This window comes from Perognathus longimembris, chromosome 9 (assembly GCF_023159225.1).
Source record: "Perognathus longimembris pacificus isolate PPM17 chromosome 9, ASM2315922v1, whole genome shotgun sequence".
NCBI classification, from domain to species: Eukaryota; Metazoa; Chordata; class Mammalia; order Rodentia; family Heteromyidae; genus Perognathus; species Perognathus longimembris.
The window spans coordinates 35,231,387-35,241,319 of NC_063169.1; positions in this window are offsets into that span (position 1 = coordinate 35,231,387).

Here is a 9,933-nt window from a genome sequence, read left to right on the forward strand (position 1 = left end):
CTTCATACTTTATTTATTGTTTTAAAGTAAAGTCACCTTGAGTTACTTACAGATAAACATTCTGGACATGGCATAAGAGTGTGTTATATATATTAGGACTTTGTGGTTTGGTTCTTTAGCTTTATAAATAGATAACTTTGAACAGTATTGTATAGTCTCAACGAGCATATTTAATTAGCTAACTATATTTACATTTTTAAAGCATTTACAGTTTTTGTCTATAGTAACTCCTAAGTTTAGAAATAATTGTTTTAAGTCTTGACATAGTTAAGCATTTTTTTTTTTTTATTATAGAAGTGCTTGGTAACCAGGGAAGTTTTGCTGAAGATTTTTTTTTTTTTTTTTGGCCAGTCCTGGGCCTTGGACTCAGGGCCTGAGCACTGTCCCTGGCTTCATTTTGCTCAAGGCTAGCACTCTGCCACTTGAGCCACAGCGTCACTTCTGGCCATTTTCTGTATATGTGGTGCTGGGGAATCAAACCCAGGGCCTCATGTATATGAGGCAGGCACTCTTGCCACTAGGCCGTATCCCCAGCCCCAATTTGCTGAAGATTTTTAAAACTCATTATTTCTGTAATAAGCAATGAAATCATCTCTAATCTGAAGATCATTATTTAACTTTAGCTAAAGAGACTTGACTCAGCAGTAACAGATATTTGTAGAAGAGGAATTTCCTAAAATAAGAGTCCTTAGAGGAAAGGAAAGATGCAGGCAAATTCCCTGCAGAACTTAACTCCATTGAGATTTAATAACTAAAATAATCAAGTACCCATATTTTTACTTTCCTGAAACTTCCCTCCTGTCTGGACTTGTGTCCTCAGACGGGGCAGGAGATTTTGCTCTGACCCTTGTTTTTCAACGTGTGTGGGCCTGTCTGCTCATTCTTGCTTGGACTCATGTGTCACACCATATTTATTTTTCTACACTTCTTTGTCCATTTAGATTTTAGTTCCCCAGGATCTTGGAACTCCCAGTTTTGGCTTGTTGTGGACTGACTCTGCTGGCACTGAAGCCTGACCCAGTTGGGCTAAACCACTCAAATAGCCTCCAGTCCACTAGAGCGCATTCCCAAACTGTGCAGTTGCTCGTAGATCTCTTTCCTCAGAGTCTGAGGCTTTTAGAAGATGGTTTTTCTACTGCCTTTAAATGCTGATATTTTTCAGGGTTCCATCTTGGGTGCTTCCTTTCCCATTCTGCACAGCTTTCCTGGACGATCTTGACCTTTTCTCTGGATCACAGTTGTTCTGATCACTTCAAGTTCATGTCGACAGCCTAGACATGCAGAACTGTGGCTATCTCAGGTCTAGAGGCAATTAAACATCTCCTGACACCTCTATAAGACCAACATCTCATGCTTCATTTTTCTTACATATTTGTTCTTCCTGGTCATCACACTTTAGTGCCTGATACCAGCATTTCTGTCTCCAGTTCAGAAGTCCCACATTCATCTTTTTCTAAACAATGATCAAATCCTGGTGATTCAAGCTCCTAAATACCTTGGAAAACAATTACATATACCTGGCCATCCCTGTCTTTTTCTTAGAGCAAAGCCTTTGAACTGGCCTCAACCTCAGGTTCATTCCTTTCCCATGCTATACTTACAGCTCTTGAATACTCATTTAATCAGATTTTTTTTCCTGCTTAAAAAATTCCTTCTATCTCTTAGCTCATTCACTCTGGACTCTATCTCAGCCACTATATCTCTACCTAGATTCTATTGTTTCTGAACACTTACTTTGACCTTTTTTTTTTTTTTTTTTTTGGTCAGTTGTGGGGCTTGAACTCTGGGCCTGGGCTCTGTCCCTGAACTCTTCTGCTCATGGCTAGCCCTCTACTACTTGAGCCAAAGTGCCACTTTCAGTTTTCTGGTGGTTAATTAGAGATAAGAGTCGCATAGGGACTTTCCTGCCTCGGCTATCTTTGAACTGCCATCCTTAGATTTCAGCCTCCTGAGTAGCTAGGATTATAAGCATGAACCACTGACGAATGGCTACCCTGACCTTTTGAGCTTGCATGACATATTCTTTCATGAGGTCTGTTGCACCATGCACTTTTCCTACCATAGTACTTAGAGAATATATTGTATTGGTTAGTTTCCTTGTCTCTACTACTGCTGTAGAGGCAGGGACTGTACTTGCCTTACCCATCAATTTCCATCAATTTCATGTCTGTCACTCAGGGCATTGCCTCCCATGGAGCAGGGGCATGGGATATAGGGATATACTTCTATATAATGTGTAGCAGGAATACATTAATGTTTAACCTCATTGTAAATTATTCTTCTGTAATACTTGTTGGGCTCTTCATATGGGATGTTTATGGTGATGGGTGACTGGACTTGTGTTCGGTGGGAGAAGGGTGTGCTTCGAATAAACAAAGCTATACCTGTTATCTTTATTCTGTTCATACAGGACAAGTTAGATGGTGTTGCTTCTAAAGATCTTCCATGTTTTTAAAGAAATGACTATTATGTGAGCATTATGGAAGAATATCTTTAAACAAGCCAAATTAGGTTGGTTTTGGTATCTTCATGTAGATGTGGTTAAAAATGAATTTAGCTACCTGTCTATCACTTATCGTGGTCTTATCTACTTCCCAAGACTTTTTTAGCTTCTTATGTATTTGTCTTCTCTTCCCTCATTCTACTGCAACCACAAGCGCATTAGTTGTGTTATTCCTTTTTTTTCTTATGATAGTGTCTTCTGAATCAAATAGAGTACCTCAAAAGTGATACTCCATAGTCTATATTGACATTTATATGTAAAGCTAGATGCTGAAGGAAGTTGGGCCATTGAGGCCCTGCCCTTGAATGGGTGTCTCTATAGTGACCTCAGTCTCTTCCCCTCTCTTTGTTTCTGAGTGTCAGGAGGTGACACACACTTCTATGATGTACTTCCTTGCCATAAGTCAGAAAAGCAACTAGGCCAACTGACCTTAGACTGAACTCTCCTGATAATACTGAATTGCAACTTCTGGAGCAGAATGGTTATTTAGATTGGTTTAGCTTGGCTTACCTCACAACAGTGGGGAAGATGTTAAGATAGTGTGCTTGGTTTATATTGTAGTCAATTGAAGGAATTGACTGCATAAGATATTCTCAGCTGAATTTGTAGAAATCTGTTGACTTCACTGAAGTTGTTATCTTTACTTATTTTTTTTTTCAATGCCACTGCTAACAGAATTCTTTTTACAAACCTGGGCCTTTTGTAATTGGATTGCATTGCATGCATGAAATTGAAAGCTCATAAAACATATAGGCTTAAACAGAATTGATGTTTATTTCTGTCTCCTATGGAACATGGCCAGAAACAGTCTATCCAGAGGTCTTAGGAACATATGAATATCACACCAGCTTGGTGGTTAGGAGAGCCTTAAATTCATTATTTGGGTGATAAAGATGATAACTGCACTGAGTTCATAGAGCTAACAGGAGAGGAAGTGTATGAAATGTTTGGAAAAATGGCTGGCTCGTAATAAGTAGTCTGAAGATAATGGAGTTTGGATCTCAAGTGACTACCAAAGACTCATACAGTAGAAACTCTAGCCAGCAACCTCATTGGGAAGTGTTAGAGAAACTTTAGGATGTATAGTGGGAGAAAGTTAGGTCATTGGTAGCATGGCTTGGAAGGGGCTATAGAGATATCATTTTCAGATCTCCTTGAGGTAAATGCCCCACTTCTGTTACTTACTCCACCACTGTATGCTGCTTTACCATAGACCCCAAAGTCACAGGACAAAACTGATGGATTGAGCTCTCTAAAACTCTGAACAAGCTTTTCCTCCTTTTAAGTTGATTATCTCCTGGTTTTTGTCACAGTGATAGAAAGCTGACTAACACAATAGGTTTTATATACAAATATGAAGGAACCAGAGATGAATGTATTTGCTCACATTCTAATAAATGTGCAACTAATATTCTTGTGATTTATATGGAAGAAGGATGGAGGGAAGTAAAGCAAAGACCTAGCTTGAGGAGATCCAGGAACATTTTCCTGAGGAACTTGACCCTCAACTATGAAAGATGAGTAGGAAATAATGAGGTGGATGGCTGGCAAGGTGTGCCTTGAGTTAGGATGGAGAGTCTCAGTAAGAGAAGAAGGCTTTCTGTCTGGATAAAGGGATATGTGGCTGCACAGAGCAGTAGGAGGATATAGTAGGATATTTAGTTTTTCTAAGGAACCATAAATAGGATTGAGCTGGTAGAGGAGGGTGGTGCTGTGATTTGTTATCTACTGGTTTGTATGGCAGGTTTAGAAAGATCTAGCCCTCTCTGCCTGATGAGACCCAGGTGGGATTTCCTATATGCAGCTGTGTGATATATTTCTGTTGCTAACTACTGAATACCATGCATCAGGGAGCTTATAAAAAGGGTTGTTTTGGTTCACAATTCTGGATTTTGAGAGTCTGCATGTAGACTCTCTGCTAACAGAGTAATGAAATGACACAGAGTATCGGAGTAAAGAGAAAAGGAGCATGCCTGTCCTCTAGTTCTCTTATGCTTATAAAGCCAGCCAAGATTTCCTCATGGGAGCCATCATCCTAACACCTTTAATTCTAATAATGTTCCAAGGGTCTCACCCCTAAACACTATGGGCAGAAGAAGCTTCATACCTCTTAAGAACTCACACTGGGGATACCAGTTCAATACATGAGGGCTCAGAGGACACCTTCAGACCCTATGCAAATCAAAGCCATACTTGCATGTGGGGTGTGGGTAGGGGGGAACCCTAGCTAGATGCGTTGGAACATTCACAGTGTGCATTGATCAGTCCATTGGCTGTGTGGTGATTAGATTGAAAAAAAATTAATTTTGATTCAGACCACTTCACCTGCCCAAGAAGTATTCTGATAGCCCTAAACTAGAGAAAAGAATTCATGCCTGGTGTGAAAATTCTTATATTTGGTGCTACGAGACACAAAGACATGAAGATAGAAGCCCAAGGGTTATTGCCATCTGAATTTGTTTTTATATACATGACATTTATATAATTTACACTGAGTCTTTGGTGTGATACTGAAGGTCTAGAACCCTTTCCCATTGAAAGATGGGAAAGCTAAGCACCACTCTTTCACTTGAGGATGGTGAATGGTCATGAACAATTCTGTCAGAACTCAAGCTGGAGCTGATTATTTTCACTGATAATAAGGTATAGATGAAGAAATCCATGGCCCATTCTTAATATGTACACAGAACTTGTGCCCAGGACTTCTTCATGACTTAGATTTTTGTCAATACTTTTGATAGGAAACAAATTTAGAGACATGAAGAATAAAAGGTTTATGAATAAGAATGCAGCAAGGACTACCTAAAATGAACTATGTGGGCAGTCTAATTATCCCTGACATTTTCTATAGTCTGTCCTAAATTGTCCTTTGCACATCCTAAGTTCCAGAGGCAATCTCTGTGTGGGGCTCAGCACATCTGTAAAAGACAACTGTGTTTGAAGAAGACAGTGAGGGAACTCCATTACTGGGTTCTGTTGGCATTAATAATTCAGAAGCAGTTCAGACTTCTCTCACATAAGCAGAGAATTCACTTTAATGTGTAGCTGGCTAGCAGAGAGGAGAAGAGGAAAGAACCAAAGGAAAGAGGAGGTTGTAAGCTGGTGCTATGCCATCCCACACCAGGGCAGGGGAGCTCATGGACAAAACCTCACCCACTTGAGTTGCTATGTTTTCAAAAATCTGAAGTGTGGGGCTGGAAATATTGCCTAGTGGCAAGAGTGCTTGCCTTGTATACATGAAACCCTGGGTTCTATTTACCCAGAACCACAAATATAGAAAATGGCCAGAAGTGGTGCTGTGGCTCAAGTGGCAGAGTGCTAGCCTGGAGCAAAAGGAAGCCAGGGACAGTGTTCAGGCCCTGAGTCCAAGGCCCATAACTGGCAAAAAAAAAAAAAATCCAAAGTGTTTTGAATATATACATATCTTTTTTTCTTGTTTTTGTTCTTTACCTTTGTTTTATTTTCTTTTTCTTTACTGTCAAAGTGAAGTACAGAGGGATTACAGTTTCATATGAAAGGCAGTGAGCACATTTCTTACCCAATTGTTACTTCCTCCCTCATTTTTCCCCATCTCCCCCTTTCCATTTCCCTCCCCTCCAAGAGTTGTACCGTTAGTTTACACCAAATTGGTTTTGTAACTATCACTGTTGCAACAGTTTGTCTTTTTATCATTTGTCTCTTGATTTTGGTATTCCCTTTCCCTTCCCTAGTTCCAATACACATATTTACAGTATCTGGGGTACTAAGATCACTTACAGTAATAGCAGAGGTAAAACCACAGGAAGGGAATACTAGAGAAAAGAAAGGTACAGTTTCACATGGGATGTTGAGAATAACTACAACAATGATGTACCACTTATTTCCATAACTTGGAGTTCATATTGCCTAGGATCATCTTATGTCATCATACAGGCATAGCTATTGAGCTATTGTGATCTTCTGCTATAAGTATCCTACACATGTACTAATTATTCCCTATTAGGGAAACCATAGAGTCCATGTTTCTTTGGGTCTGGCTCACTTCACTTAGTATGAATTTTTTCTAAGTCCTTCCATTTCCTTACAAATGAGGCAGTATCATTCTTTCTGATAGAGGCTAGAATTCCATTGTGTATATGTACCACATTTTCTTGATCCACTCATCTACTGAGGGACATCTGGGTTGGTTCCATATTTTAGCAATGACAAATTGTGCTGCGATTAACATTGTTGTGCTGGTGGCTTTAGTGTGATCTTGCTGGTAATCTTTGGGTAGATGCCCAAAAGTGGGACTGCTGGGTGGTAGGGGAGCTCTGTGTTTAGCCTTATATGGAACCTCCACACTGCTTTCCAGAGTGTTTGAACAAGTTTACATTCCCACCAACAATAGAGTAGGGTTCCCTTTTGGCCACATCCCTTCCAGCATTTGTTATTATCAATTTTCCTGGTAATGGATATTTTTACTGGGGTGAGGTGGAAAGTCAGTGTTGTTTTGATTTGCATTTCTTTTATGGCCAGTGATGTAGAGCACTTCTTCATGTGTCTCTTGGCCATTCTCATTTCCTCTTCAGAGAAGTCTCTTTGCTACCAAACACATTCTATGAAAGAACCCCATAGACTCTACTCCCAAGTTACTTAAGCTGATCCAAAACTTTGGCAAAATAGCAGGATATAAAATAAATTCTCAAAAATCAATGGCTTTTCTATATACCAACAACTTAAAGAGCGAGGCTAAAATCAGGAAAGTAACACCTTTTGCAATAGCATCAAAAAACATAAAATACTTAGGAATAACCTTAACCAAAGAAGTGAAAGATCTCTATGATGAGAACTTTAAAAACCTAAAAAAGGAAATTAAGGCAGAACTAAGGAAATGGAGAAACCTCCTATACTCCTGGATGGGAAGGATTAACATTGTGAAATTGGCAATATTGCCAAGGGCTATCCACAAATTCAATGCAATACCCATCAATATCCCAATACCATTCTTTAATCAAATAGAGGAAGCAATCCAAAATTCATTTGGAACAACAAAAGACCCTTAACCCTGAATAGCAAAAAAAAAAAAAAAAAATCCTAAGTAGAAAGAACAGTGCTGGAAGAATTTCAATGCCAAACTTCAAACTGTATTACAAAGCTATAGTAATAAATACAGCTTGGTATTGGCACAAGAACAGGCCTGAGGACCAATGGAATAGAACTGAAGACCTAGTAATGAATCCACAGGCCTATGCCTACTTAATCTTTGATAAAGGAGCTAAAAAATAGGATGGAAGAAAGACAGCCTCTTCAACAAATGGTGCCCATGAAACTGCTTCAACACCTGTAACAAACAAAATATATCACCCTGCAACAAAATCAAATCCAAATGGATCAAAGAACTTGAAGTAAAATCAGATAGCTTGAAAACACTACAAGAAAGAATAGGAGAAACACTTGGGCTCCTTGGCTCAGGATAAAACTTCCTTACTAAAGGCCCAGAAATGCAACAAATCACAGAAAGTTTGGACAAATGGGACTGCATCAAACCACAGAGCTTCTGCACGGCAAAGGACATAGCTTACAAGATAATCTGAAAGCCCACAGATTGGGAGAAGATCTTTACTGGCCATACAGCAGACAAAGGCCTCATATCTAAAACATACGTCGAACTCAAAAAATTAAATTCCTCCAAAACAAATCCTCAAAGAACCAATGGCCCCCTCATATACATATCTTTGATTCCTGATCAGGCTGTATTCTCCTCCTGCCCCCCAATGTCTGCATCTTATCTAACTTGCATATATAAAAGTCGATTTTTTTTTATGCCAGGAAGCTATGGGAACATAATTTGTGATTTACTTTTACTTGGTGGAAGTACTAATGATCATTAAAAGATTATTCCAAAAGTAGAAAGAGAAGTTTCCTGCACTTCTTTTGGTAAGCTGTAACAAAGTTTTTTTAAAAAAAAATATTAGAGATAAGTGGTTCTAAATATTTTCAGTGGTTGAAAAGATGTTTCTTTTTGAATTCAGCCTTCCTGTGGAAATAAATAATTTGGAAATAGAAATGAGAATTTCTGGTAAGAAAATATGTCTCCTATAAGTAAAGTTTCAGAAGCAGTAAGGCAGTGGATGTTGAACCTAGCATCAGAATTATCTGGAAAAACGCACAAAGCAATGAGAAATGATGTTTCTGTTGGTGTTAAAAATCCAATGAGTCTGGCACCAGTGGCTTACACTTGTAAGCCTAGTTACTCAGGAGGCTAAGATCTAAGGTTCTCAGTTTGAAGCCCACTTGGGTAGACTAATTTGAGAGACTCTTATGCATAATTAAGCAGCAAAAGCCAGAACTGAAGGTATGGCTCTGGTGGTAGTGTGATCGCTGTGAGTAAAAATGCTGAGTGAGCTATAGCCTGGAGTTCAAGTCCCAGTTCTGGCAAAACAAAATCTTTAGAGGACTTGGTTGGTACTATACATTGGAAGAGAGAGATTTGCTTGGTGTCACCACAGCTAAATTAATGACATGAAATGTTGATCATTATTGTGAAAACTAAGCATTTTGTCTTTAGTCTTACCCCTGAATTACTTTGAAAAGTAAGAAGACAGACCAAAGATTAGTTGGGTTCATGGTCAGATTCCTTGCTGCTAAGATTTGCTGCTGTGGCTTAGAATTCTGGAGTTTACTGTAAAAATAATGGTTCTAATAGAGGGTGTTGAAGGTCCTGGAGGCCAGCTTAAGAAATCTGGTCTTTCCTTTTCCATCTAAGCATCTGAGAAGCCAGAATTTTCTCCCATACTTCAATCAAAACATCACACTGAGCAGAATCAGGCATGGAAGTTCAGCTGTCTTTTATTAAGGAAGAATTCCAGAGGACTGCAAATATCCAAAACAATGGCAGCCTTCTAAACAGTTGCTTATTAATAAAAATTGTAAAAAAATAAAAGGCTATTTCATGATTCCCTTTATTCTTTTAAGCATTGGTGGGGTTTGAACTCAGGGCTTTGTGTTTGCCAGGCAGGTGCTGTAACACTTGAGCCACAACCTAGCCTTATTTTTGCTCTTTCTTTATTTATCCAATAGTTATGTCCAGTCTGACTTGGAGCAGAATCTTCCTATTTAAAATTCCCACATAACTGGAATAAGAGATTTGAATCACATCTCTCAGCTTTTATTGTGTAAAATGGGGTGCACAAAGCATTTGCCAGGGCTGCTCTTGATCTGAAATCCTCCTGATTTTGTCTCCTGAGTATTTAGGATTAAGGGTAGAAAGAAAAAAGAAATAACTAGAAACAGTATGCTGACAAAATCTCTTGCTTCAATTTCTTGGAGTTCATTTCAATAAGCATCATTTTATATGGTCATATGCACATAGTTACTGAGCTATTGTGATCCTCTGCTAAGAATATCCTGGACATTACAAATGAGGGAAACCATGTAGCCTATGTTTCTTTGGGTCTGGTGTGCTTCAC